Source organism: Cygnus atratus, chromosome 3 (genome assembly GCF_013377495.2).
Source record: "Cygnus atratus isolate AKBS03 ecotype Queensland, Australia chromosome 3, CAtr_DNAZoo_HiC_assembly, whole genome shotgun sequence".
Classification (NCBI taxonomy): Eukaryota; Metazoa; Chordata; class Aves; order Anseriformes; family Anatidae; genus Cygnus; species Cygnus atratus.
In genome coordinates this window covers 5,981,617-6,005,053 of record NC_066364.1, presented here as the reverse complement: position 1 = coordinate 6,005,053, position 23,437 = coordinate 5,981,617, and positions in this window count along the sequence as shown.

Genomic DNA, 23,437 nt, shown 5'->3' with positions numbered 1-23,437 from the left:
ATAACATACATTCATTGTTGCTTTCAAATCAATTATTTGTTTTAGGTCCTCAAGTATATTTGTTAATCTTATCTAAAAGTACTGAATTTTACAGGCTCACTATGCAGACTGTTAAAATGCTCTTTCCTCTCATATGTTTGAAAGAGTTTCCTTGAAATTTTCGTTCAACTTTTAATCCTTACTCTGTGAGGGGGAGAAGATAGGAAAACTTGGGTTTTGCCTCTTATCTCTAATAGCTTCACATGAAATAGTGGCTATGCAAAAACAGTATGTGTTGAATTTTCCTAGCATTGGAATAAAAGTGTGAAAAAAATAGGGTTAAGCAGCCTTAAATGTTATGGATGGAATACCCAGGTAATAGCCTTTGGATGAAAGGTTTGGCAATTATTTTTTTTTTTGCAGCATTTTTCTTTTCATTTGAGAACTTTCCAGTTTTCTATGTGCAGTAATTCAGTTCCTAGCAGAGAATGGCCATGGTCCAGTCATGAAACTAGCCTTAGAAATCATTTGAAATGAGAATCTGAGCCGAATTTCATAACAAGGAACAAAATTTATGGCTGTTCAAATCCTGAACTGGATATAAATTTTGCGGTTGGGGTTGTCTGAAATTGTTGTTGTTTTTGTTGCAGAAAATCTGGACCTCACTTGTCTTCTCTGCACAGATTCCATTAAAAGTGGTTTCTTCCATTAAAAAGCCAAAAGTCTGTCCCAGAGCCATTTAAGTTTTTTGCATTCAAAAGCCACCTATTCATCAGAGTAGTCTGGGACTGTCCATCTTTTAGGTGTACCAACACAGCAGGAAGTGTCTAGTGGCTGAGGGCTGGAATAAATTATGCAGACAGATAGAGCTGACCATTAGCCACCAGCTGGATGAGAATAAGTCAAGAGATAGCCATGGAACAAAAGCCACTGAGCTATTGCTTCCCAATATGATAGAGACTGGGAATATATATATATATATTTTAAAGTTGGTCATCTTCAGGGAGTATGGCAAAGGAGATATTTAAGCTGGGAATCAAAGTCATGACAACAGGGTAGGTGTGCAGATATTTATGAGAAATTTCTTCCAAACATGAGAGACAGCCTGGAAAAAGGAATGAGGATGTGCATCAGAAAAAAATAGCAAATCAACAACAAAGATTAGCTTCAGAGGTAGCTCAGAGCCCCTAGTTCCTACTGGGCGAAGAAATACACCAACACGATCCTGACTCTTGGAGAGCTGTAACTTGATTTCTTTAGCTGCAGTTTGGAAGAGAATCCAGGCTCTGGTTACTGCAGCGCTGAAGATCCTATTAATGCTGGCGTAAACTGGAACCTCTTCCAAATCCAGATAAGCAGTGAGGGATGTACTATTGAATTATTCTGCCAGTTTAGAGGTGACCCCTCAGAAACAGGCTTGAGGCCTATATGTGCATGGCAATGTGGTGAGGTATATCCCACTACTGCTTTCACTATATCTTTTCTGTGGTTAGGAGAGGGCTTCAACCCTTGGAGCTGTCAGCTGGGCATCTTTCCTGAGCACTAAATGTATTTTAAAAAGTAAATATTGCTGGGCTGATGTGTGCACTTAGCCTTGATGAAGTCATTAATGTGGTTTCCAGCAAACTGTTCATAAAATTCATGGCTGAATTTAATTGCTACCATGTTCTTCCTCCTCGCATATTCTTATACAAGTAAGAAAAAATGCTGAAAGCCCAAATAAACTGCACATAGAAGAGGAATGCTTGAACTGAAGTTAGCTGGTCACATCACCACAGATATGCAGGCCTGTTGTCCAAAGGGAGATTATGTGTCACTTAAAGCACTGAATAACACCACAGCCGGAGAGCTGGCTCCAGCCCAGTTGTCCTGACCCAAATGCCACCAGCAGACACACCTCACGATATCTGGTGGGTGGGAGGGGAGCAGAGGTGTGTGCTGCTTCACCTGATTTACTCAAAGAGCTGTGTCACCTTTTTGGTTGGTGCTCTACTCCTGCAACCCTGAGCTGTGGGCTCACTGAAGAAGACAACCTGCCAATAGTCTTCTAGGAAAAGGTGGCGTTGTCCAGCCAGTGAAATATGAAGTTCATTCCTGAAAACTCCTATGTGGTGTTTCTGAACTTATACCTCTACAAAAGGCCAGGACAATGCCTGGGTGATGCCTAAGCCTGATTAATTTGGGGCTTTTTTGCAACCATGTGAAAAAAGGGAAGCATGAGGGTAGTTAGCTGATACAAATACCAGACCATTTCAGGTACCTGAACTCTTCTTCTTACCTCTGTCTTAGTGCAGATTTAATTAATACAGTCCATCTCACCTAACTTCATCTCTCTAAATGCTAAGTGTCCTTTCTAAGCAAACTGTTTGGTCTCTCTTTATCATTAGCAGCACCTTCAGAGGGCATTAATTCCCCCATTTAACCTAGAAAGGGATATTTTAGCCCTCGATAACCTCTCCCTATTCATGATCCTAATCCCTTCCTGATCTTTTCCTCTTGAGTGCAAAGGGAATCTCAATGACTAGCCTGGGTTACGTTACTAATTTGTGGAGAGTCAAAGCTAGGCGAGACAAGCCTAGCTTTGGCTCTAAGTCTCTGTGAGACAGAGCTAGGTGAGACAAGTCTCTAGGTGAGACAAGTATCTGTGATTGAATCTCAGCCCCCCAGCTGCAGCTGCTAAGAGGCTCCAGCTAACACCTGCCAGGAGGGATTTCTCTGCACAGCCCCGGAGCCTGTGCTGCGAAGGGAGGCAGTGCCTTGCAGCTAGGTTTGCCATTTCTCTAAGTTGAGTCTCCGGGGAAAGTTTGAGGAGTGACTCTGCACAGAGATCAGCATTTCAAGGGCATCACCTTGATATACCTACCCTATGAGAACAAGATCTTTTGCTCTGCAGGCATAGCACAACACAGTGAGATCAGTGGAGCTATGCCAAGCAGGCATCTAACCTCAAGCGTCTAATTTATGCCAACACACAGGTTGCTGGAGGACATTGTCAGAGAGCCAGGATCCTCCTCCAGCTGGGTTAGATGACTTGTCCCACTGCTGCAGAGTGTACCAACGTATGCATAGATCCAGCTACCACAGTGGCTTTCCTTTCAGTGATTCTTTCGTCCTGGCCCAGGGTTTTGGCTCTATGGACATCCCAGCAGCTATGGCTGGGGTTTTGCCACTCTCCTGCAGAAATCATTTGGCCCACTACTGAAATTTGGCTCAGGAAACATCTGGCTGTGCATAACTCTACATAGCACCTCAAGACAACTGAAAATATATTTTACCACTAGCCACTGTGGATGGAACAAGCTGAAAGCAGAACATAACTTTCTGTGCATGATTTAGCCAGAACATGGGGAATGGTACCTTCAGTTTGAAATCACTTAGTTGTAGCAAAATAGGGGGAAAAAATTGTTTCCCATCTCCCTCCAGAAGCTGACATTCAAAGCTTAGCAAGAGGCATCTACAAAATGTTTGAGGGGTAAACATATCACCATCTGGAATGGGATTGCCAGAAAGAGAGCGAGAGAAAGACTCCTTTTTCACAAGTAACTTGTTTAATAAAAATAAAATTCCTCTTGCATTTCTGACATGGGACTGTAACCGCTCCACCCTAACTCGCTTTGTCATACTCAGATCTATGAAGTAAGAGGAAATTATAGAAATTTATCATGTCTGGGTTCTCAGGATTGATTATGACTTGCTGCTTTTATCTTCCAAACAGTCACTAAATCTAATTGCCTTGTTGTAATGGATTAACCCCTGTGGTCCACAGTAGCATTTATATTGTGTTCAAAGAGACTGTTACACAGTTAGGGTACTTTTTTGCAGCAATATACTTTTATAACATGTAGGTGCTCTTTGGGCATAACTCACCCTTTGTAGGTCTTGGGGGTCTAATTGGCTCATTGCACTGCTGTTCTGTAGGGGATGGATTTCACATCACTTTGAGGGCAACTGTAGATGGGTCAAAGGGCCATCCACAGCACAACTATTTCTTTTAAATTACAATGCAAGCAGAATTTAAAGCCCTGTGTATAAGCACCAGCATCTGTATTGTAATCAAAAACATTCCCTTGCTGATATTCATAGGATTAGTATTATTATTAGTCATAGTATCTTAGCCCCTGGGAGACCTGAACTCCAGGGTCAGGTCCCCAACAAGGCAATGTATAAATAAGGTCTCTACGTTAATATAGTTACAGGCTGGCTTGCCCTTTGTTTGCTGAGGGCTATCAGCTTCCACATGGGCCATTCTGGTGGCTCGGTGGGTCCTGGTGACTCTCCATGTGGTGTTAACAAGACCTTGTACAAAAGTGCTAGGTGTGAGGCAAGAAACAACAGACTGCTGCTGATAGCAGTGGCAAGGGAAGGAGGCAACTGCTACTCAGTGTGACAACCAGTAGTCAAAATACACTGTCACCCTAAACCTGACCTGTATTTTTGGAGGTGCAATGGGAGAAAAATGTTTTAAGGTGGGGTAGGAAAGAGGAAAACAGAGTAAGAATTAAAAGAAAATGGAAAAAGGAATGAAGGAAAGGAAAGGATCTGAGAAGATGTCACATGGCGTAGGGCCACCAGCATTAGAGGAGGAACAAAAACATGCCTGTCTGTATAAAGAGGAAGAACAGAGTGCTGTGGGACAGAAAGGGGTCAAGAGAAATGTCACTAAAGAAATGAGGGAGGTTATGTTTCACCTTTGGATGCACTGGTGAGATCTGATGTGGAAAAAGGTCAAGAAGAAAGGGATGGCAGTGAGTCAAAAGTGGGGTCAGGTAAAGTCAGACCAAAGTGTTTGGGAATATTAAGGTGTGAAGTTGTCTGGAAATAGCTAAAAAATAAGTAGCTAGAAGATCAGCAGAGTTACAGAAAAATGCACTGGGTAAGAGGGAAATCAATCATGTCTTGGGGTTACTGCAAGAGAGTCTCTGCACACAACACAGGGTAAGCAAAAAGCAGTTGAGGGTGAGCCCCATACATGGGAAGCAGGGCAGACCTGATAAAAGTAAGGGTAGGAGCAAGGAAACATGGTCAGAACCCACAGCCAAAGCAGAGACCAGTGAGAGATGCTAGGCCATACCTGGTGAAATCAAATCTAACAGGCAGCCAGTTTGTAGAAGGGGAGAAGTGGTAAGGTGTGCATCTAAGGAGGGATGCCAGGACAGCAGGCTGATATGCAGAAGCTCTTTGGTGAAAAGCACTATAAATGAGACTTGAGTTAGCTTTGAAGGTTCATAAAAGGATTTTTAATGGAATTATTCCTGACTCATTCTAGAGTGAATAGGAACGAGTTGTGATCCAATCTCCAAAGTCAGAGTAAATCTGATCTAACACTTTCTCTTCTTTCATCATGTAAGACCGGATCACAACCTCAAATCAGTGTAACTGAATATTTAACAGCTTCAAGCAAATGAATAGAGCAGGTGAGCAAATTTTTTTAAACTACTTACTTTAAAGAAGAGCAACTCACTTGATAACGTTTTTGTGGGTGCACAATTGCCAATATTATTAGTTTTATTTAACTTTGTACAATGTAATTCTAATTAAAATGATTAGGGAAATTATTGTCTTCATCATTAACGATATAATTTCTTTTAAATATCACATTCACTCTGAGGTTGGTTTTATATCCTGACTGTCGTACTGATGTGATTAAATATATTACAAAAACTAATTTTCATTGGAAAATGGAATCTGCTTAAAGCCTCCTAAATGAAAATAACTTTTAATTACAGCAATTACTATAAAATGTTTTCTCACTGCCTATACAGCTTGAAAAGCGCGGTTCAGTTTGTGCCTAAGTGGCTCGAGATGAACTTTTGTTTCACCTCTGAGTTTGGTACAGTGGTGTCCTGAGGTTAGTTAAGGAGACTGCATTGCAGAACCCTAACTCTACATCTTTGACCCACCCTTAATTCTGATGTTTTCCCACTGTAGCAAGTCACGAGGATTCACACAAGCAGGCTGAGATTCCTATGTCTAGGGATACATTATTACTGTGGGTATAACCATGACATCTTTGCAAACAACAAACCTTTCTTATCTGAGATGAGCTTAACTGTACTACTCAGAATCTGTATTGCAGGATAATTTATAGCAGTTCATCAGGACACAAGCTGATATAGAGAAAGAAAACAACATTTTTACATTTTTATGCACAGTTTCTGCAGGAGCTGTAGCCTGGGTTAACTGTTTCACTGCCTTTTAAGGAAATGTGTTAATGAGTGTAGACAGCAGAAATTTGCCTGTTAGGAATGCAAATTCAGTGCTCCTGTCCCCATGCACATATCTTTATGCTGGCTATGGTAATTCTGGACATTTCTGTGGTGTTCTTCAGCATCCATATTTTGAATATTAGTATAACCTTGGTTTCAATTCTATCTGGCGGTGACGAGTTCCCCAAGTTAATTGTGCGTAAAGGCTTTGGAGAAAGCACCAGCAGCACTTGAGAAACCTACTTCTGTTTCAAAACCCAGGTAATGCTGGGCTGGTGGCTTCTCCATGGCAGGTAGCTTCTCTCTGGTGAGAGCTCCGAGCCTCGTTATAGCACTTTTGGGTGTGGTCCTGCGTGGTGAACATGTTCATGTTGTAGACAAGAGCACTTAGGAGAAAACCTCTATGTCCCGAGGACCTGACCTTTTCCCTGGAAAGTGGCCATGAGGTTTGTGAGCATGTGTGCATGTGTGTTTCTGTATGTCAGACACTGAAGGTTGATTCTGGTGAAAAAAAGCATTACCAAAAATAAAAAAGAAAGAAAGAAAAAAAAAAGGAAAAACAGCAACAAGGCTAAGTGCCAGGTCCTGCACTTGGGACACAACAACCCTGTGCAAGGATACAGGCTGGGGGAAGAGTGGCTAGAAAGCTGCCCTGTGGAAAAAGACCTGGGGTTATTGGTTGATATCCATCTGAATGTGAGGCAGCAGAGTGCTCAGGTGGCCAAGAAGGCTAATGGCATCCTGGCTTTTATCAGAAATAGTGTGGCCAGCAGTACCAGAGAGGTGATCGTCCCACTGTACTCTGCTCTGGTGAGGCTGTACCTCGAGTACTGTGTTCAGTTTTGGGCCCTCACTACAAGAAGGACATCGAGGCCCTGGCGCGTGCCCAGAGCAGGTCTACAAAGCTGGTGAAGGGCCTGGAGCACAAGTCCTGTGAGGAGCGGCTGAGGGCACTGAGGTGTTTAGTCTGGAGAAGAGGAGGCTCAGGGCAGACCTTACTGCTCTCTGCAACTCCCTGAAAGGAAGGTGTGGGGAGCTGGGGGTCAGCCTCTTCTCACAGGTAACTAGTGACAGGACTAGAGGGAATGGCCTCAAGTTGTGCCAGGGGAGGTTTAGGTTAGAAATGAGGATACATTTCTTCTCAGAAACAGCAGTCAGGCATTGGGAGGGGTTGCCAGGGAGGTGGTAGAGTCACCGTCACAAGGAAGTCACAGGTCACAAGGAAAGGTTGGACGTGGTGCTTAGGGACATGGTTTAGTGGGTGACATTGGTGGTAAGGGGGTGGTTGGACCAGATAATCTTGGAGGTCTTTTCCAACCCGAATGATTCTATGATTCTAACAAAAAAAAAAAAAAGAAAAAAAAGGCAAAATAAATGACTAGTCTCAGAATGAATTTGGCAGCAGAAAGCTTCTCCCATGTTCAGACATCTGCACAAGGCCCAGGCACTGGCAAGGGGAGAATTTAAACTACAAACTAGACAGTAGAGTACTGTATTTATGTGGGACCAACATGACAAACTCTATTTGGGTTTTATACCAAAAGCTTAACCTTTTGCAGTCTGTGGGTTTGAGCTGCTCTAACAAGAAGCAATTACTGCGGTGGATTCTTTTTTATTTTTTATTTTTTTGCTTACGGGGTAAGGTCTCAGGCTTCTCAGTGTGGCTTCTCTCATAGCTGGCACACAATAACAGGGGCATATGCCAAAGTTGCTCTTACCTCTCCAAGGCAATGAATCAGAAAGAGCTGTGGTGTTCTGATCTGAACGCTTTCTATGTCTTTTGCTAAGCTGGAAATCCATTGCTTTCTGAGAAACTGGACAGACATTGCAATCCCTCCTGTTCTCTCGTATTCCACCACAGACAGCATATATACACGTTTTAACTAAGCAGCATGATGGATGAGGAGCCTGGTCATATTAAATGCAACTTGTTTTATTTAGATGTCTGCACCTCTCCTGTAGAGAACGGGTTACAAGGACAGGCAGAGCAAGCCCTCCTTTCATGCTGGTTGTTGTATCCGAAGATGTCTCAACACAGAAAACAGCTCCAATCACAGATTCAGAGAAAGTCTGAAGGCCAGAGTTGACAAAAGTTCAGATTCAGTTAGTTCTTAAGAACTCCTGAATGTGTCTAGGCTCTGCGCTTTACCTTGAAGTGTCAGGGCTCAGATTTTGTGATCTTCAGTCAACGGTTAGCCAGCAAAATAAAACTCATACCAGTGTAATAGCATGTCTTTACAGGGCAGAAAAATCTGCTTGCACACCAAGAAAAAGAACTCGAGATTCTGTGGGAATTTGTGCCATTTGGAGACATCTGCCATAAAAAATATTTATGTGCAGGAAGATGGGTGCATGCATGTATGTGTGTGCAGATCCACACATATACCCATAAAATGGATTGGTGAATATTCTTGAAACAGTTGAGACAAGACAGTATCTCAGAGTGTTCATTTTACTCTCCATATTATCCCTTTATTCAGTTTTTGCAATTGGTTAATTCAAGATATTGTTAAAATATTTTGGGGTTTGGCTTCATTGCATGGATTGATCATGACCTGATCTAATATTCATTCACCTCAAAGGGAAGTTTTCCATTGGAGATACTGCCTAATGACTGTATGGTCTGGAATGTTAATAGCCTGATTATTAAATGGGTACACATATATGACACTTGAAGTCACAGCTCTTTGATTCATTAGTAATTGAATGTAACTGGTGGTTCACGCGACCTGACAGAATTAAGATTTAAAAAAGAAAAAAAAGATTTTCAAATTGTTTTCATGGAGATATAATCAGTTTGAACTACCTAGAAGATTCACTGTAGCTTAAATCTATCCTGAGACTTCTTTTCTAGGGAAAATAGGTTAAGTAAGTTACACTGTGCTATGTACAGACTGTTGATTAAAAATTCACATGCACAAAAAATGTAACCAGTAAATTTTACCACTTCCTTTTGAATTTTCCATGATTCCATTGAATTTATTTCATATTCATGATTACTTATTAAATAATTTTTGCAAATGCTTCTAAAGTCACTTGTCAGTCAGTTCTGGCTAGGTTTTTCTTTTCTTTCTTTTTTTTTTTTTTTTTTAATGGAAGTGTCCACAATTTGCACAATTTGGAATATCTGTTCACATGAATTGCTTGTACTCTCACTGAGTTATTTGCACAATGGATACAGCTAGGTATACTAACAGCTGATGATGGCATAAATTTTCTTTGAAAATTCTTAGATTTTCTTGAAATTCATGGCACTGGAGAAGATCCCCAGCAATTAATCTTTTGCTAAGATATTTTGGATGAATAAAAATTAAACAGAACCCAAGCAAAGAAGAATACCACCTGTAGATGAAATGCTTACATGAATGAACAGTCAGAATATAGATTGTTTGCTTGTCTTATTCACATTAAATCTGTATTACTCTGTGTGTGTGTGTGTGTGTTTCTAATGAATGCCTCAAACAAATATTTTTATGGCTTATAACATTCGTACTTTGTCAGAGGCATGACTCAGGCTTCAGAAGCTAGTATTTTTTGCTACAACAAGAAAGTATTCTATGATTTATTTTATTTTATTTTTTTGAGGGGTGCAGACTTTTATTGGTAGTGCTTTAGCTCAGTACAACAATAACTGATGCAATGGAAGTGCACATGATCCTGCAACCCCCACCCGATTTATCATTTATGAGTTTCAAGTTTCGATGTGTGCATTTCACCTAGTGGCTCACTTTGAACTACACCAATTGCAATATATGGCACAGAAGAAATTCTGTAAATCGTGGATACTAATCATAGCCAGCTAGCATCAATAGCTGATCTAATTCAAGTGATACACCTGAGGCAGAGACTGGATCCCAGTACGTGTGCTTCTGTGTGTTCGGACAGATGCTATTTCAGCTCTGCTATCTAAACAGCCCCCTTTAGGAAAGTATATGTTTTATTGTAGTTAGTTTTATGGCCCTAAAGATGAGCACTTGCCATTTCCTTGAGCTAAATAGGCATTTACAGCTTGTAGCTTGTAGCTGACTACTTTACTGCGATCTCAGTTTAAGGCAAGTTATAGCTCTTGTAATTTAGATGGGAAAACACTGCTCCACAAAGGAAAGGAATCATCTACATGTTGATGCCTAAGCCCAGATTATTTTGTACACAGCAACCAGGGACCAGCCAACACCTCATCCAGAAGCTGTAAGGCAGTTGGCTGCGGAGAGCTCCCAACTGTTGGCTGACAGGTTTGGAGCTGCCTGGAGACCTGAGATGAAGGGGTTGATCCCAAACTCGGGGGAGTCCAGGTGACACCCAGGGCTCTTCATAGGTGCCTGGGAGTCTTCCCTGACAGGGACCAGAGGGAAATGTATTTGTTTGTTTTTGCAAAAGTAAGTAAGTGAACATGTTTAATGGGCATTGCATGCAAACAGAAATATACAGAAGATACCTCCAGGAGCTGTTGCAGATTTATTGTCTTAAAAATTGGCCTTTCAGTTTTTCCTCCCAGGTCAGGTTTTCTAGCCATTCTCGTCTTAGTGCTGTCTTCTGGTTTCTCCCCATTCAGTTTATATGACGCTGCTTGTCACATTTACCTTTCTTCTCCAACATCATGGTGACGTTGACTTGTATTCACTCCACTTCTGCTCCGCTCCTCAACCTTTTCCAACACAACTGCCAGTCTTTCTCCACTTTGTTCTGCCCTTCCTGAATTCAATCTCTTCTTCCAGCATGCACATAACCTCTTCCATTCTGCTGATACCCTTACATTTATTAACCATGATATCCATTATTCAACTGATTTATGAAAATATTGAAAGTGCCAGGCCAGAGCAGAACTCTCTATCTGATTTATTTTCTGAAACATGAGTTTGGTTTTGTGGAAGGAGGTTGAAGAGCTTCTTCATTCAGTAACATTGAATGACCATTATGATCTCTTTAAAGAAAGGAGAACTGGGGTGGCTGTTCAGGATGCAGAAAAATTTAGAGCTGTACAAGCTGGTATACTGACAACCACTGCAAAACAAGGCACATGAGCAAGATACTGCCAGGCAGCTTCACTTTTGCCTTTCTGGTTGTCTAGAGTTACAGAATCTCCCTTCTTGGAGATCTTCAAAAGCCACCTGGTCATGGTCCTGAGCTCTCATGGTCCTGCTTGAGCTGCAGGTTTGGACCAGACGGGCCCAGAGGTCCCTTCCAACCCATTCCCTTCTATCCTATCCTATCCTATCCTATCCTATCCTATCCTATCCTATCCTATCCTATCCTATCCTATCCTATCCATATACACAGAAACCATTCCGTGATTCTTGTTTCTATGTCTACCTGCACACACTTCTATTAAGTGACCAGATGGATCCAAATCTTCATCTTGTGCAAATCTAGGCAAGATTGTAGTAACGTGCAGCAGCTGAGCCACGAGTTTCTTGTCTTTCTTTGCGAAAAAAAGCCTTTCACACATAGAAAGATAAGTTGGAAAGCGAATTTCTGCACTAAACCTGATGAAGGTGCCAATGTGCCCTGGCACTCCAGAGGGTTTTATTATTTCTGTTTTAGAAAGATTTGCCTAGGTTAAAAAGGTTGCTTTGGATAACAGAATGGAAAGTTTTCACCTGTGCTGGGTATTCTTAATGAGCTGATACTAATACATATTGCATAGTCATATAAAAAACAGCAACAGCAACAACAAAAATGATATCCATTTTGGAAGTGAAATAAAATCTTCAAGTAAATGCTGAAGAATATGTTACATTTAATACTGAAAAAGCTGTCTTCAAAATCTCAAGAATTTTTAGAAATTTATTGATTCCTTATGGCAAGTAAGTTATGTAAAGTTATGAACATTAGTGTAATTACAGTATTTTACTAGTAAAAAAGCCCCAACTACAAGAAAACTTAGTATAAATATATTTATATACATATTTGTGTATTTCATAAACGGTTCACTGTAACATGCAAATTCCTTGGCTCTCAACACAGCTCTACACAGATGGTGAACTTTAGTCAGCTAAATAAGTGGAACATTTCACTACAAACTTTTTCTTTTATCTTTCACCTTTCTCTACTGTTTCCTTTCCATCTTTTCTGCCAGCTGCTCCTCAAAGAAGCCTGGGAACAAGTATAAGGCAGTCTCCTCAGATTGCTTAATATTATTTCTGTGAAGACGACCTGAATTCAAAGGCTCAGCGTGAGAGACTGGGAAGATCTTCATTTCTCTGTTGGCAAGGCTTTTACACTGATAAATAGCAGTTTGCTCTGCATATTTCAGTTAGGGGAGAAGATCTGTGCAGGCTGACAGCATTATCATCCTCCTTCTTGAGCAATCAAAACCCCTTTCAGCTCATTTAGGGCACCACATACACAAGTTATACATTACCTACATCAGCTTTTAAACTAGATCCATGCAACTAATTTCCAATATTAACACCATAATCCCTCTGCTGTGCCAAAGCACCACAACCATATGATGATTGTGCAAAGATTTGACCAGTAGCTTCATAGCTACTCAATGCTGGAATGGGGTACTGTAGTACATCAATTGATTCAGAGAATTTAAGACAAGAAAAGTAATAAAAAGACCTTTAATACTGTAGTGCACCTATCAAATTATCCTCAGTGACCTGTCTATAGACTCCCATAATTTGGAATTTTGATAATGGATTTTGTTTTGTTTTGGCTAAGACATACCTTTGACCTGCATATTGTCCTTTGAAAAGTTCCACGTGTGTATATATCACTGCTTTCCTTGTATTTTTTGATAATTATTAATCAATTTCATTGTCATTTTTCTATTTGTAAGTTTTAGGCTCTTCATTCCCGTTATCCCTTTCACTGATAAATTAAAGAGTCATTGTTTGTGGGGTCTTTTCTTGTAGAGAACATTTTTACAGACCCCAGTTTCACCCCTGTTCAGTTATCTTCCTGATAAATTCCATGGTCTGAACAATTTTGAGAGACTGAATTTTCTCATTGACAGTAATTTGAGGTTTGCCTTCCAATTTTCCAAAGTCTCTTTAAATATAGAGGGAGTGGGAGAGTATGAAATACTCCAGCATTGGCCTCACCTTGCCTTCTTGCTTACCACCTTTCTTTTCATATTTCAAGTTTGTCCTTAGCCAATAGTGTCATGTTAGGAGTCAAAGTGAAGTAGCTCCTTTGCTTTCAAGACATTGCTTTCAGGAAGAGAGTGTCCCTCTCTGATCCTTGGTCAAACGTTTGCTCCTAGAAGAATGGTTTTCTGCATTTATTTATAGTATACCTGAGGCATGAAACTAATCTTTTTGTGAGAGGTCTGTGGGAAAAGGGGAGCTGATTTAATAAGAGTTTTGTTTGCCTAATCGCACATACAAAAACTATTCGCTTTACCTGTCCAAAAAAAATATATATATATATATAGGAGACTTACATCTTGTTTAATTATGGAACAAAACAAAACAAAACAACAACAATAAAAAGTGTTTTCTTCTGTGCTGCAACAGAATGTTTTAAACAGAGGTAAGCATAGGCCATAAGCTGGGTCTGAATTTGTATCCTAACTTCTATATGGCCTGAACTACTGGATGGAGAAGTTACCGGGAGACATTCAATGGCCAACCCTCTTGCATTTTACTTCTCAAACTGTCATATACCTGATGGCAAAGGTCTATGAGATTAATATGTCTGGAACAGTGCTATTAAAGTGTTATATTAACCTGACTGAGTCATCCGGGTATTTCCTCTGGCCTGAAGAGAGCTTGATATAAGTCAGCAATTTCTGTTTAGAAGAATAAATTTTTCTCATTGCATTTTTTCTTGTTGTTTTTACAAGCTCTGGGTGCGTTTTCCTTTTGCTTCGGCAAATGGGTCAAACTCTTTTTCTTTTACTCCTTTCAGTATTTCAGATTTCAGTAGCCTGATTACTACCAGTTGTTTAGCAGTGTAGCATGCGTAATGCTTTGCTCTGTGGGACTATACTTTATTGAGCATGGATGTTGGACTCTGGCTTTTGGCTGGGACTGACCAGCAGAAGGAAAGGAAGGAAGGTCTGTCTAGTTTATGATGAACAATGAAATTTCCAGATGTTGAGGTTTTTGTTTGGAAAAATGCTCCATCCTATGTGTGAAATACCCTAATTTGAAACCAAAGTTGAAAAAGAAAGATAACAGACTGGTTCATTTTATAATCTCCTTTTCAATTTCTTTCTTTCTTTCTTTCTTTCTTTCTTTCTTTCTTTCTTTCTTTCTTTTAATCATTTTCTTAATCTTTCTGTAGCTCATGTTAATACCACAGATGCTCAGGGGAATGGCAGATAGACAACAAGTCCTGTTCATTTTTTTCTTTTCCTTTGTTGTAAAGGGGGTACACTGTGAGCTAGGTCATAACCCTATTCTTGCTCTCTCCTTTCGTTCTCCTCAGAGAAAAGCCTCCATTTTGTACTTCCCAATCAGACATGGTATTTCCCTGCTTTTGGAACATTGCCTGTCAGTGTGCAGGCCAAGCACCTACTGGAACAAATAAATACTCACTGATTGAAAAGGTGGTTGTCTCTGCTTCATTATCACAAAAAAATCATTATCAACACATGTTGAAATTAGATGACAAATGATGGGGATTGCAGAAGGAGACGTGGCCTGGTTCATGCAGATATATAATGCCCAGGAATGTGACTTTCCTCCAGTCTTTCTCCTGCCTCCTTGCTTTCAGGCTCCACCAGGATATGATCTGAGCCATTTCAACTTAGAGCTCCCTTTTTAATAGCTTTGTTCATTGACCTGCTGCTCCTTGTCTGATCTGTGCTCCCTTCAGCCTACCCCTTTATGTCACGAATGAGTGAAGTAAGGTTCTTTTGAGATCTACACTTACTTTTTGGTGACACTTCAGGAGAAACTCAGCTTGAAGACAGTGCATGGTGTGGAAAAATATTAAACAAATCTTCAGAGAGAGACAGTTGAGCACAGGGTCCTGTGAGGAAAAATATCATGCAACATTAAGGCAGGCAGAACAATTTTAAAAATATTACCTGAAGATAAAATCTGCTTTATAGGTGCTACAGAAGATACATCTGATCTTCAGAAAATGCTGTACCTTCTTCTTTGCAATCTCTTCTGCTATTACAATCAAGATCCTCAAAAATGCCCAGGTGGTGCCCCTCTACTTACCTAACTTCTTGGCCAGCCTAAGGTCAAATCTATCTCCAGAAAGCTAAATCTCAAAACTCATGAACAAACAATCCAAGACACTATCCTGTCCAAGGTGGGCTTTCAAATGCCAGAAGTCACCAAGTCCATGGAAACTGCTGTGAAACCAGTCTGGTGTTGATCTATTTTAGATACCTGGTGATGGGCACCGGGATGACACCCTAAAACTGATAGCTCAGATTTTTGTAAATGGTGACAGCTGTATGCTGCCCTAAGGTTAACAGAAGTGCGATGTGTTCAGTTTTATTGATGTTGTGTTTCTTTTCTTTTCTTTTCCAACAGTGAATACTGTTTAAATTACAGAAGAAACTTCCACTAGTCCTGATAATACGAGTGGGGGATAACCCTGGCTTGTAGCTCAGAGTAATATATACCCCTCATCCCAACACTGCAAGCTATTAGCTCAAGGCTTGTCAGCCTCTTGGGTTTTAATTAATGAAGTTCCTGTTAAGGACATTTTTTTCATCACTTGCTCTATTCCAACACATTTCTTTCATTTGAAACCTGAGCACTCTGCCAAGCAGGCCCACAATGTCAGAAGGGGAGGGAGAGCCTGTCTAAACTACAGTCGTCTCTCTGTTCAACTTGATTCAATTTAGAGGAATTTCACTTTGTCGAATGACAAGATGCTGTATTTTGACAGTTGCCTATTTATGCTAAAGCGGAGGCATAATAAAATCAGTTTGGCGTCTGGCTCACTCTATCTGTAGCTTTTACTTAAGAATCTGATGATCCTTTTTTGTAGTTTGACTGACATTACTGTTTAGTTTCCGATTTGTTGTATTGGAATGTTTTTCTGTGTGTGTGTGTGTGTGTTTTGTCTTGTTTTGTTTTGTTTTTTCTTTTTTTTCTTTCTTTTTTTTTTTTTTTAAATAAAAGCTTTCCTAAGAAACTGGCATTCTCTTCCTTGAACACACCCTTCCTCAGCTGCAAATCTCAAAAAAGGAGACAGCATTGTTATAAGGAAGATTTTTTTTTCCCTTTAAAACTTACTGGAAAAAGTTAAATGCAGCAAGAAAACAAAACAAACAAAAAAAACTGTTACAGTTTGACAGCAACAAATTCTGAGGCTGTGGATAAAAGGTTGTAGGCTACTGAGGCAAAATTCTCCCTGGCTTTGGTACGAAGTTTATCTCATGATGGGCTATCAGATTGTGTGTTGTTGTGTTTGTATGTTCTCATGTTGAGCTCCCCACCACAACATGTGACTGCCTTCCAGTAGTCCATTCAGAGACGTGACTGGCATTTATCATCCGCTGTCTGGTCTTTCTCATACTTTCCCCAGGAGAGAAGTTTGTGCAATAGGGGATTTTGCCATCCCAAGGATTTTTTTTTTTAATGTTTGTTGTTCTGTGTTAGGGGAGGTAGGTCAGAAGTGGACATCTTGCATTTGAGCAGACGATGATGAGTTTTATGATATTTATTAATTCGTGGGGGATTTAATTCTATGTTTCAGCCCAGAAATTAAGAAATCTTTGTCCTTAACTTTTTTGCAGAAAATTCTCTTGAGCCAGATTATTTTTGATTTCTTTTATTCTGATCTTCATCTTGTAGCTTTTGATACCCAGTAACATTTTAGGTGTACTGAATGGTAGTGGTTGCAGATGTGCCTGTATATGTTAGGGAACCCCAGGAACACCAAAGCTCTGCACTGCAACTGGTCTTACCTGATATGGTGCACTGAAATCAATAGTTTTCTTTCCTCCCCAGATCAGTATTTCTGGCAGAGAAGAGCCACAGCCTTTGTGTCAAACGCCAGAATATAATACTCTACGTTTAACCCTGTCCTGCCATTTACAATCACAACAAAATCCCAAAATTAAAAGACAACATATGAAGAGCTGAACCAAAGAACACTTGTGTCAGGAGCATTTCTGTGGTCCTCTGTACCTGAAGGCACAAGGATTTTCAGAAAGAAGAATTAATAATGCTATAAGGATCTCTTTTCTTTTCCTTTTTTTTTTTTTTCCTCACTGGAAAAGATAAAAAGCTGAAATGGCTAAAATAGGATTACACGTTAGTAAGTCCTTGGAAATAAAATATTAGCATTTCTATTTGCTGCTTGAGCAAAGTATTTCTATATCACTGTTTTGTGCAAGAGAAAGTGATGCAAATGGACAAGTTCCTGACAGGTTTGATTGAACCCTGTTTTGCTTCCACGTCTGGGTGTGCATGGGTCCTGGGTTCATTTCAAAGCAGGGCCAGTTTGCTGAAGTAGAAGTTTCCACAGGGAAGACCCCAGGAAAAGGGACCACTGAGGACCTTTGATGCTTCCTCCTTAGGTCTCTTACCTAAACAATTGGAGCAGAGACCTGAGCACTGACTCAGTAATAGGCACGTGTTACTCAGCATAAGGACCCTGGCTAAATCTAGCCTTGTCCTGTACAGCCCCAGAAGGATTTTAAGGTTTTTCTGCAGCCCAAACACTTTGTTCTTCATGCTCAAGGTAGTCTTGGATGTTGACATTTCCTCTGCGGGTTTCTGAAGAATTGGTCACTGTGTTGGTGCACACCAGAAAAACAGAGAAGAAAACTCACACTTAAACCCTGTGGTCAATAAGATGCTTTATTTTAAGATATTTTGTGCTCTGTTTTGTTATCTGATTTTTAGATATGTTGAAAAAAATGGATTTGGGGTACCATATGAACAAAGTAACTTGTCCCAGCCCTGATTAATTACCATCATCACAAATACTTATTCATGCTGGGCCACCCAGTTCTCTCAGTCATCATCACAAAGTTCTTTTTCAGTTAACTGCAGCTTTATCACCTGGACAGAGGAAAAACATTGGTTTCCAGCTTGTCTGGTCTCCAGCCTGAGGAGATCCTCTCTTCTGTCCCTGCTTCAAGGCTGGGCTCTGCCTTCAGCACGGCAGCCAGGCACAGCCTTGTGCCACTCGTTGGGGTTAAAGCCATTAACAGGATGGGGGCTGATAGATTCATGTGCATTAACAAGAGAGTCATTCTCTCAAATTTCTTTTAGTGGATAGTAGATTAGGAGTATGAATTATTTGGTCTGTCAAAATGATGGCAAAAGCAGCAGAAAACAAAGGTCCCATTGGTTCTTTAGCAGTATCGGTGAAATTAAGCCATTTAAAAATACATTTTAAAGTGATGTTTTTCAGTACAAACCACTTGGTAAATATACAACTTTATTTAATTTTTCCTTTTCTTTTTTTTTTTTTCTTTCTCTGTGTATCTCAGGACAGTCTCAGGGATGTCAGACTAGAGGACATCACCTATATCAGCTCATCTACTCCCCTGCATCTACAGATGTAACAGACACAAAGACCAGGAGGTCCCCTAAGAGCCTTTTCTGTGCACAGATCCAAATATCATCAGCCACGTTCCCCAGCATTGAGTGAGAAATTCAGATCTATTGCTCAAGAAAGCAAAGCAGGCTCCAAAACATTATATTTTAAAAGATGACCCTAGGAGAGACTGTTGTTGCCAATGGTTTGGGCATCTGCTGTGCACGACACTGGCCACTGACAATTCCCAAAGAATCTAGCTAATGCACAATTTTTTTTGCAGATATAATAGATTTAATAGATCTAAGAGAAAACTGTCCTGGACCTGTAACTGATGAGTGGTTTAAATCTGAACTGTAACTGATGAGTGGTTTAAATCTGAGCTTAGGAGCAAGAAGAAATAGAGAGGGAAGCAACACTGCACCTGATCTCATATCCCATGTCAGACTGCTGCCAACCTCTGATGATTCTGAGAAAAGTAGGGAAAAAATAAACACCAAAAAATCAGCAGCCAAGTTATTCATCAAAGGTGGGAAAAAAAAATCTTCCTGGCCTCTGTAGGCATACAGTGGAAACCCTGAAGCATGGAATTAATTAAATACAAAAAGACATAATTAATTTAATTAAATGCAGTCCTTTTAAAAAGGGCTGCTCTGATTAATGCCTGCTCCTGCAAAAGCTTATGAATATATTTAGCCCCATTCCCAAAGACAACATTTGCAGGATCTTGATTAGAGGAGCTAAAGGTTCACTAATATGAGTGCAAGTGAAAACCTTACACTTAGAGTGTGAAAGTAGACGCAAGAAATGACATTTTAAAAAAGAAAAACAGCAAAGAGATCAAAACATCCCCTGGTTCAATATCTTCTGGGGCCAGGAGGCACCGCTCAGACCACCTAGACTGACTCTCTGTGTAACACCAACCACAAAACTTCACTGCGATTCTCACATTATGTCCATCAGTCTCTGATCCAGCCAGATCCTGCCACCCATTTCCATAACATAAGGTGTTTGTTGCTTGGTTTGGGGCTTGTCTGTTTGTTTGTGGGTTGGTGTTTGTTTTTTGTTTTTTTTTTTTGCCTTTTTTTTTTTTTGATACATCATTTTCACTCTCTGATAGCACTTGGCAGCAGCTGAGCTCAAATTTATTATGCAGAACCATTTCCCAATTAAGTGGCAGACCTTATCATATCATTGGTCTAATTCAGTTCCCACACAACAAAACCCATTAAATAAAACATCCCAGATGAAAGCTTTGGAAATGATTCTCAGTCACCTCCAACAGAGTTTGGGAAACTGAGGCCCAGAGACTGATGCTTTGCTGTTGTTGGGTGGTCATGTGTTCTCTGTATGCCCCATGCCAGGATTCAGTAGACCTGCTGGGTTTCCTAACCTTCCAGATTTGGTAGAAATCTTGTTTTTTTTTTTTTTTTTTTCTTTTTTTTTTTTTTTTTCTGCCAGACTTCTTAGAGGAATATTTTCCTAATGTTTAATATTATAACGTTTCTCCTCAACAAAGCTGACGTGCATCATCTGCAATTATAAGAAGTTACAGTCTTCTGTCTTTAATATATTTGGCCCATGAACTTAAGTGTTGTTAATTCATCTGTTGCAAACAGTGAATATTAATGGAGCAGAATTCATTACATTTCCTCAGTTTACCACTCAACACTATTAATGCCTTTATTTCTTACAAATGGGCTTAATAAAGGTTTCAAGAATGAGAAGTGCGATTCTGTAGAAAAATTGCTAATTTTCCACTGATTTTACTGCTCTGTGACAGACACTTTAAATACGAAGAGACTCATTTTTTATTCAAGCTCATATTTTGGTGTTAACTCTTCCATTTTTTTGTAGTCAAAAGCAGAGAAAATGCTAATATCCTCTACCTCCAGATAGGAAGCAGATGCAGGAGATCTTAACTGTCCTTCCCAAGGCCTGCTACGAGTTTTGGCTCAAATGTCAACATGAGTCAACATTTTACTTTCAGTGACAGGTTGGTTTAGTTTCCTATTTAGTATTGGTTGAAACATGGTAAATCCCCCTTGGAGACAAAAAACTGACTGCTTAACAGAAAATTGTTCTAAAAGCCTTAGTGAAATTTTCCAAAGTATTTTGTGCGTTTTCTCCCCATTTCCTTAAAATTGCAGCAAGAAGGAATTTTATCATCAAAGTGAACAGAACTGGCAAGGCATGAATGAGCACAAACCAAAGAGGGTCCTGATTGTGTCTGCCTTTGATGAGATCCATACACAGCACCTATGTGCTCCAGCTGCAGGGATATCCCAGCTGTCATGCCAGTGTTTCATCTGCAAATTTCAGCTCCCCTCCTAACCTTGAAGAAGTGGCTAGAACCTGCCCAGGTTTCATACAGTTCATTGGGTCATTTTTATGAAATCCTTAAGTGTGGTGGTTTTTTTTTTTTTCCCCCCCTACTTTTCTTGTTGGTTGGTTGGTTTTTGCTTGGGTTGTTGGAGGACTAACTTCCACACAGGAACTTGAACCACAAGGCACCTTGGACCTTCTCAACCTGAGCTAAGCGGATATAATTATTTTTTGTGAAAATATATGAAAGTCATTGCTGTGCAAGAAATGTAAGCAAACAGTTAGGAAACTCGCCTGAAGAACAGCAAAGTGAAGGTTCAGATTGTGGCTGTGAACCAAACAGAGCATGGATTTCAACACAGCTTTTGAACAACTCAAGCAGTAGCTGTGAGCGCTGGTCAGACAAAAGTTGCCCTCACAAATTTGTCATAAAAATTTGCACACATTTGCAAAGCATTTCTGGTTTGGAGGTGACGATATTTGTTGGAACAGTTATTTGCCAAAATTTTGGTTTATCAACAAAATTGTCAATGTAAACTCTGCTTGTCAGTGGGGAAAGGTGTGACCCCTAATTCAGCCTACACTCTGCCTGTCCCACCTCAGTTAAGGTGGTGCCTACTCCAAGTACCAGCTTTGGGTACTAACAGTAAAAACAGGCTCCAGCAAGACCCAAACAGAGAGATGATAGGCCAAGGGGGAGTGGTTTTAAATTAAAAGAGGGGAGATTTATATTAGATATTAGGAGGGCATTCTTTACTCAGAGGGTGGTGAGGCACTGGAACAGGTTGCCTAGAGAAGCTGTGGATGCCCCATTCCTGGCTGTGCCCAATACCAGGTTGGATGGGACTTTGGGCAACCTGGTCTAGTGGGAGGTGTCCCTGCCCATGGCAGGGGTTGGGACTGAATGGGCTTTAAGGTCCTTTCCAACCCAAACCATTCTGTGATTCAATGGTTCAGACTGTTTTAACCTTTCTTGGACCTTCAGGTCCATCTTGGACATACAAACACCACAACAACACAAGTTAATTTCAGATGTAAGCTAAAGTGATTTCCTTCTGCCCATTCTTCTGAGCTAAATTTCATTTTTTTCAGAACCCTGATGGAAACGGCAAATTTTGGGTATCAGTCTGTGCTATACTGTTTTACTTTCCACTCCTTCCAAATAAGTATCAAATGCTGAACTCTGCTCTTCTTTATTCAGACAAACTCGGGGGATTCTTTCTTTTTCATGTGTTCCAAAAGGACTTGGCAAACAGCATCAAAGAAGGGCTTTGACTTCCACGGTCTGCTCCTCCTTCCCCACAGGTGGCAATAGGGAAGGGGATTTTGTGGGGCTGAGCCACTGAGGCCAGCCTGAGCTGAGGACACTCCATTAATGTCACTGGGGAAGGAGACACATCTGTGCCAAGTGCCCTTTCAGCCTCTGCAGGGTGCCCTGACATCATTTGCCTGCCTGAAGAACTCAAAACTTCAATGAGTCTGAGACCAGAGACCAGTTTAAAAGAAAAGAGAAATCATTTTTCCTCCTAGCTGTCAAAACCCCATAAAAATGATCGGATTGCAGGAAAAGGATCCTGTTACTACGTTGAATTTGTTCACCCCTTCTTGTGCTTTTTCCAAAACTCTGAGCTTTAAGTGGTTTCTCTCCTGTTTTAAAAACAAAGCAAAGAGGAAAACTGGACACAGACATGGCACGGAGCTGTCATTTCACAAAATATTACAATGAACATGATTTACTATTTCACAAAGACACAAAAAGAATCATGTCAATACCCAGACTTTGCCAATTGGATGGCAAGGACTTCATATTGAACTCTAATCTTCCGTATAATGTGATCACAGCAGACAACAGACTAGAGAACCCACCAAATTTGCCTTTGTGTTATATTTAGAGGTTTGTCTACAAAGGGCAGCTTCTACGAACGTAAACTATGGTGTGAGTTTGCAGCTCACTTTTTTTTTTTTTTTTTTTGCACTACTACCTCATCTGAACACAATTTCTACAGTAAATATGAAGTAGGTTGTTTTGTTGCACTTTGGGACAGGTATTGGGAAGAGATTTTCAAATCCCCAAAGGCTTCAACCAGCCAGGTTGCTTGCCCACATGAACTAGGAGTCAGGCACCTCACTGCTATTTTTGCCAGTGAATATCTGTTCCAAAATCTCAGCTCTATCCCTGCCTGATTTAGTGTTCTTTGAAAACAACAAAAACATGGGATAAACTGAATAAATAAAATAGGACTACAGTAAAGATTGTACTAGGATTAGAAACTTGACATGCTTATCCTATATGAATAAAAATCAGATTTGCCATTGAACAGGCTACAGTGAAAATGCATGAAAGCTTTTAAGAATATTTGGAAGCTTTTCCCTCAGTAATATATAGGAAGTAGATACTGATTCCTAAATAATTGCTGAGATGAGAGGTATATTTCAACTGGAAAGCACAAAGCATCTGAGCTGCAAATATGATGCATGGGGAGAATGACTCATGTACAAAAAGGGGTTGATTCAAA